Genomic DNA, 7,650 nt, shown 5'->3' with positions numbered 1-7,650 from the left:
CTGGGCAACCCAACATGGTTTTGCTCTTTTTCAGCTGCTGAAACAAGGTGGTCTCATCTTCTCAAAACTTTAGGTAGAATTGTTGAGAAAAAAGAGTACACTGATGATGAAATCCAACAAATTACATGGGAACAAAAATCAGATCTTATTCAAAAAGATCCTGTCACTTGTGCAAGGAACTTTGACCGCATGGTACACTTATTTATTTGCGATGTTTTAAAGAGCAATGTAGTACCAATAGAAGAAATAGCTGATTATTTTTACAGAGTTGAATTTCAACAAACAGGAAGCCCACACATTCATGGTTTATTTTGGGTGAAGGAAGCCCCACAATATGAAAAAAGTTCTGATGAACAAATTGTGAACTTTGTTGACAAGTATATCACTTGCTATAAACCAGACAGTCCAAGTGAAATGGAAAATCTTGTAAACTTGCAATTGCACAGGTATGCCAAAACATGTAAGAAGGCAGGGCATAAGATATGCAGGTTTAACTTTCCATTACCACCAATGCCAAGGACAATGATTTTCACACCTCTTGAGAATTCCTGCTATGATGAAGAGAACCAGAAAAATATAAAGGAAAATGCTGAAAAAATAAAAGAAGTTCTTGACAACATGAAATGTGGTGAAGAGATCACATTTGAAGGTTTTCTTAACAACTTACAATTAACTAAAGAAAGTTAAATCTTAGCTATAAGACACACCCTAAAGAGGGAAACGTTATGCTTGAAAAGGGCACCGTCTGAAATAAGAATAAACAATTATAACAGTGTTTTACTCAAAGCCTGGCAAGCAAACATGGACATTTAATACGTACTAGATCCTTACGCATGTGCTACATACATACTCTCTTACATTACAAAAGAACAGAGAGGTATGGGCAGACTTCTAGAAAAGGCATCTGAAGAAGCCCAATCTGGTAATAAAGATATTACAAATAGAGTGAGGCACATTGGAAACAAATTTTTAAATGCAGTTGAAATCAGTGCCCAAGAAGCTGTTTACCTTGTTTTACAAATGCCCACGAGAACATCTTCCCGTGATTTTCAGTTTATTAGCTCATCACCTCCAGATGACAGGACATTTTTGTTAAAGAAACTGGATAAGCTTAAGGAATTGCCCGACAGTTCACCCGACATAGGATCTGACAACACAATTAAGCGTTATCAAAGGAGACCAAAACAGTTAGAAAAGTTGTGTTTAGCTAACTTTGTTGCATGGTATAACTATGTTAAAGATGAACATGCTGATTGGAGTGGAAATGGGTCATCAGTCACAGGTCTTGTTGACTTCTTACCAGAAACAAGCTTTGATGACAATACTGATGATGACCCTATTAGTATTAATGTCACTGAGTGTCAATGTGAGCCACATGAATACAAACTTAAAGGAGGAATGAAAATAGTAAAACGAAAGAAGCGTAAAATCATACGATCTGTTAGGTACAATTAAGATAAGCATCCAGAAAACCATTTTCGAGAACAGCTTATGCTTTATACGCGATGGCGAAATAAAACCACTGACTTAATGAAAGAATGCCAAACTTACCAAGAACGATTTGAACAGGTTAAGGATAAAAATACTGTAGTTGTAGTCAGGCATAGTAATAAAACTGTGTCCAAGTTGTCATATTCAGCATTATTCATATCTTCCATTCCTTTTTCTAGTATTTCTGAATGGTATTCATGTTGACGCCTATTGCTGATAACTTTATCCTTAACCTAAAAATCTTAAAAGTTGTTGTCACTGACTTAAAAATCTTAAAATAGACGTTTCGGCTAAAATACTATAACCTTCTTCAATGATGAAATGAATGTTAATGGCGTCTAAATGTAAATGAGATGCTTATAAGAATGTGAGGAACTCGCTAGGGATTAATTTAGCATTTTGTAAATGTCTGGAATATGCGCGTGGTCATTAATTGAGTTCGGTTCGCGAATGGAATGCCACGCTTCCAAGAACAATCTACGCGACCACAAGGGACAGTGGTCTATGACCTTGACATTATTAAAATCAAATTCGTGGTTGTTTTTCATACAGTGTTGCGCCAAAAGAGAGTTCTTGTCACATGTGAGGACGGCTCTTTTATGTTCTTTTGTTCTGGATCTCAGTGCTCTGGATGTTTGACCGATGTAAAGTTTTTCACAGTTTTTACAATTGATTTTATACACAACATCAGTTGACAGGTCTTGATCGAATTTGTCCTTCGGTTTCTTCAGGATCGAACCAACCGTCTTGACGGGTTTATGAGCAACATTTACGTATTTTGTCTCCGGTACAACGCAACCAATTCACTGTTACGAACAGCAACGACTTCGTGAGAAAAATCTCTAATTGCACAATCGAACCGCATGAGATCATGTGTCTTTTGATGTTGTATCGCTTTTCACATCTATCCCCACGGCACTGGCACTCGAGGTGACTAAGACCAGACTTGAGTCCGACTCGACCATCCCCGAAAGAACCAATATGTCCGTGGACAAAATCATGAAGTTGCTTGAATTCGTGCTTGACAACAACTACTTTGTCTTTGGTGGCGTTTTCTACAAACAAATATTCGGCTGTCCCATGGGTTCACCTGTAAGTGCGATCTTGGCAAATTTGGTGATGGAACACGTCGAAGAGAGAGCGTTAAGTACTGCACCACACTCCCCTAAGTGGTGGTACAGATATGTCGACGATAGCCATGTTTGCCTCACCCGTGAGCATCTCACTGAATTTCACTCCCATCTTAACTCGATCAACCAGCACATCAAATTCACATTCGCTTATCCAATTCACGACCTGGCTCACAGAGCCTTTGACTGAAATGGATTCTGTCCGTATTGTTGGGCGCAACATGTTGCGCCCGTTTGGCCACCCTGTTGTGACGTGTTGCGACGCCGGTTGAATGTAGTTGGCTCAAATTTGACCATTTTGAAAATTGAACCATTTTTTAAAACACCCAACATGTCGCAACACGTCGCAACAGGGTGGCCAAACGGTTGCAACATGTTGCGCCCAACAATGTTGCGATATGTTGCGTTGGAATGTTGCGATCGTTTGACTGGGCCTTACAGGGTTAACTCTAAGCGACAACACCGAATACTGGTCCACCCATATCGTTGTAGAGGAAATCTGAAAATTTGTATTTTTTTGCGCCCGATTTCTTTTTTTCTCCTTTCATGAGGCGTTTCTCTCTCAGATTTTTCATTACTGTTACACAGCTTTGCCACAGGAAAATCTTCCAGACTTTAGAGCGACCTACAGTAGTGTCCTTACATGTGTGAAGCAAAAATGTACCAAATCGCGTTTCCAGTACGTGTCGTTATGTTTCATTAATATATGGCGATGCAGAACTGACCTCCACACTATTACACATACTAAATTGTGCCTTTCAGTCTTGACGTTTAAGAATGAGGCTTAAATTCGACAACGTTAATATTAATAAGGTTACTTCTCACCTTCGCGGGTGTCCTTCGGAAAAAAATTCGTACGCGCGCGAGTTTCAATGAAACCCCAACAAACTATATATCAGAAGAAAGCTTAATAAATGTAGTCTAGGATAAAAATACAGTTTAAGCGATTTTTTTCTTTTAATGAGTGTCAGGAGTCGCTAAGGCGAGAAACGACCGAGGGTTCTTCCCGGGGGGGGGGGGGGGGGTACTTTGGGAATTTCTGGGTGGGGATATGCCGCTGGGAGCCTGGAACCCTTAGCCTATACCAGAGCTAGTTCAGCTGAATTTTGCTACCCTATACTAGAGTAAACTCCCCAAATCCCCCCATCTATCGACACTGCTGAGGCTGATTTGCGTAAATTTAAACTTGCCGATTTGATTTTTTTATATTTTTGAGTGGCAATTCCTGGTTTCCCTAGTCTAGATAAAATCTTCAACCAACTAGTCAGTTTTGTGAAAAATTATACCCTATTCTAAACCCAAACGCTCTGATTTATATACCCTATCCTAGAGTAAACTGCTTGAAAACCATACCCTTCACAGCGGCACATACCAATATAGCCAATATATGGTAGTGCCGCCCCCGGGGGGTTCTTCTATTGATTTTGTCGGTTATCGGATGCCGCCACTCCAGCAAAATGGCTGCACAGTCTTGTTCACAAGGCATCAATTAACCAAAGGGTGTCGGGCTTTTTCGATATTCTGATTGGTTGTCTAGATGTCCGCATCTAAAGTTGGAGTAGCTAAAAATATTTGAGACGTGTTGCGTAAATGGACGCCACGGGAAAAATATGTTAAATATCCAAATTTCCCGACACATTTTCTTTTGTCGTTATCCCTGGAATGTTCTGGCGAAATTTCATGAAAATCCATCAAATCTGCATACTTATAAATTCGCTCAAAGTGGATGTATTCCTCCCAAATCAAATAGGAGATTTTAACTCATAAAGGTTCGTAAACAACTCCATTCACCTTCCTGGTTTATTAACTTTATTTGCCGAGTTTTTTCTAAATAACTCGGCCTCTTTTTGATATTTTTATTATTTCTCTTTTGTAAACTATAGATAAAATGACTGACTTAAATTTTTTCAAATAAAAGCAAAAACGACTTTTTTGTACCAGAGATGCCGTTAAATTACTGCATCATCGTCTTACATATTCCTAGTAGTGCTTCTCTATTCTTGATTTCACAATTACTGAAGCCTGTTATTTCACACACAGAGAGAAAATCCATTGAATCGTTCCAACTATTCAGAGCGGAAAAACGAACTGCGTAGCTTTCTGCGCATCCCTAGCCTCAGGTGATAATTTTCACAATGGTTGGAGAGAGCGGCGGATGTCGTTCGGACGATTTATTTATACTCAAGCAAGCCTGAATTTTTTTCGGCATTTCGCTGTTAAGAAACAAGTCTCCCCCTTCCTGCTGAGAGGCTCTCTTGCTTATATATTCGGTCGGTTGCTTAAATGGATGCTATATGTAAAGAGTGTTTGTGATAAAAAAATGTGTCTTCGCACCGAAATTTCTTGTATACATGGTATAGAGCGTTTTCACGTGACATCATCACTTTCTAAAGTCCAAAACTAAAGAGCCACCAAAGTTTTTATCCTCATCAGGCATAAGAGGAGGTATATTTATATCTTTTTACAATCTTACAGCTCAATCGCCTGCTTCGTTAGGAAACCAGAGCATTTTAAATTTCAGGGTTATGGAGGTGCGTGAAACTAGGCTACGATCAAGTCTGTTGAAAAAATATACTTATCTCATGATTTTGAGCCTTTTTAGAAGTTAGAGCATTAGGAAAGGTGCTTGTGTAAATGTTTGCTTGTTCAGTACTGATAATCAGTCGCCCAGCCAAAGTAAGGTCCAGATGTTTGCACTATTTTCCGGTCGCCATATTGGTGTACCACGGATGTACACCAACATGGCGTTTTCATACTGGGCTGTGTAAATTTCCGCAAAATATTTCGACGAATATCTGATGTTTGAGAAAATGCACAGGCCTAAAACTTGGAGAAGTGTCTTATTTAGTTATCTTCTATAGCATCAAAATTTCTTAGCTGGATGGTTCGATTTATTTTTTTATTGCGTGACAGTGAAAACGATCTATACCGCGGTAAATAAAGGGTTCGGAAGGCGTCTTTAGGTTGATTTTGTCCGAAAAAATTGATTCCCCACGGAAACAATACACTAGCTTTCCATTAGTGACGTTAAAATGTTGCTGGTTACCGGGAAAATTGCAAAAGATCGACGAAATAGACCTTTTTATCTTGGGCGGTTTGTTGCCCATTTCAGACCATGTGATGATAATCTTGAGACTACTTGCTTTCAAATTTTCAAATACCTTATTACATGAAATTTTCGCGACACGTTAATTTCGCGAATTTCGCGATTTAAAAAAATCGCGAAATTTAAGTGACGCGAAAATTAAATGTCGCGAAATTAACATGACGCGAAAATTAAGTGACTCACATTATGTCAATAATTAAAAGAGCGACTTTATTACCATTACACACGTTTATAACAATCATTTTGAACTATTCTGTGGTAATGTTCTGGTCCTCTTCATCACTGCTGCTTTGCGTCTCCACTCCAGGTAGCACTTCTTTTCTACAATCCTCAAACTGTCCATTTACTGGCTCCTTGTAGTGCTGTTCCACCAGTTGCTTAAATTTCAATTGCTTCAACGTTCTTGGTAGATTCCTCCATTCTTACTGTCGCCTCTGGAAAAGAAGTGTTACCGCCTGTTGATCCGTATCAAGACATTTACGCAAACAATTAAACAGCATCAGTCAGGAAACTAAAAGGCAACATTTTCTCTTTGGAGTCTGCAGAAAGGAATATTTAATGTACATGGATAATGAGGTCAATTGACCACTAAAAACGTGACTTGAATTCAAGCATGAACTACAAACCGTGCCTTGTAGACACTGTGAGAACATCTTTCTTGTTACTGTTTACATAATCAGTTGCGTTTTTGTTTATTTGGACATTGTTGATTAAGTTGTTTGATCAAATTCAGGGACATGTTAAATAACATTGACAAAGAAATAAAGTGTGTCTCACGCAAAAACGCGAAATTAAAGTGAGTCAAAATGAAAACTTTCCGCAAATCGCGAAATTAACGTGTCGCGAAAATTTCATGTAATAAGGTAGTCGCATGTGTATGAATCCCTGGTGGTGGGGGGTGGAGGGGGGGGAGGTACTCCCTCATATGGGCTATCTAGGTATTTGCGGCCCCAAAGGGTATGGTTTTTCAGCCGTTTTGGTCGTAAATTGGGTATCGATTTTAGCTGATTTTGGCCATTTTAGTCATAAATAGGATATGGTTTTTGCACTCTAGCCTTGATATGGGTACGCTTTTAAGAAGAAGCCAGTTTTTCATCGTTATCGAAAAGAAAATCAACAAAAGCCCTTCACAAATTATGTTTACGGTAATTTAACATTGGTCTGAACTAGGGAACTAATTATAACGCAGGGCTAAAACAGGGCTTTGTTTCAAGGGTCAGGTTATAAATAGGGTTTCGAAGATTTGGTCAGGTCATAAATAGGGTAGGGAATATCACAGATTTTGGTCATAAATAGGGTTAGGGTTTTGGGAAGCGGGCTGCATAGCCCCACCCAATTTTTCTGGGAGTACCCCCCACCCACCCCCCGGGTATGAATGAATAATTTCAAGACGGATAAAACAACAATTCTATAGAGAATATCACGTGGTCTGTAATGGGAAAACAAAGCGCTCAAGCTAAAAACGTCTATTCCCGCCATTTTTTCAAACCTGGGAGACTGGTGCGCAGCCAAAATTCGCGCATGCTATTACGTTTTTCCACTCTGAATTCTAACTGGTGTTTCTTTTTCTTTTGACGCATTTGCATGCCTGGGTACAAGGAAATGAACCAACGACTCCTTACTGTCTCGATTCCAAAGAGTCGAGACAGTTACAGTACAACATTAGCATGACATTACGAAAAGCATACTTAAAGTGTTAAATGCATTCAATTAACTCTCTATAAAATGTTCTCCACCGAACCAGAATAAACGCTTTTACTCTTTCCAACGCCCGGGTGTGTATTTATATTCGGGAACTTTCATGGAGACCTTAATTCTTAGGGGACGTGGGAGGGGCCGACATTAAACAACTGGGTGAATTTCCGAAATGGGAATTGATCAACCGTAAAATTCCGGAAATTTCGCGAGGAAAATACAATGGAA

General features: G+C 39.2%; 1 pseudogene; it reads left to right on the top strand.

The window, feature by feature from the left end:
• The first annotated feature begins 448 nt into the window (after nucleotides 1-448).
• Nucleotides 449-1,695, top strand: LOC149114618 (uncharacterized; annotated as a pseudogene).
• The last annotated feature ends 5,955 nt before the right edge of the window (nucleotides 1,696-7,650 follow it).

Source organism: Orbicella faveolata, unplaced genomic scaffold, assembly GCF_042242905.1.
Source record: "Orbicella faveolata isolate gen_17 unplaced genomic scaffold, um_ofav_v1 contig_13, whole genome shotgun sequence".
NCBI classification, from domain to species: Eukaryota; Metazoa; Cnidaria; class Anthozoa; order Scleractinia; family Merulinidae; genus Orbicella; species Orbicella faveolata.
This window is presented reverse-complemented; position numbering and strand designations above follow the sequence as displayed.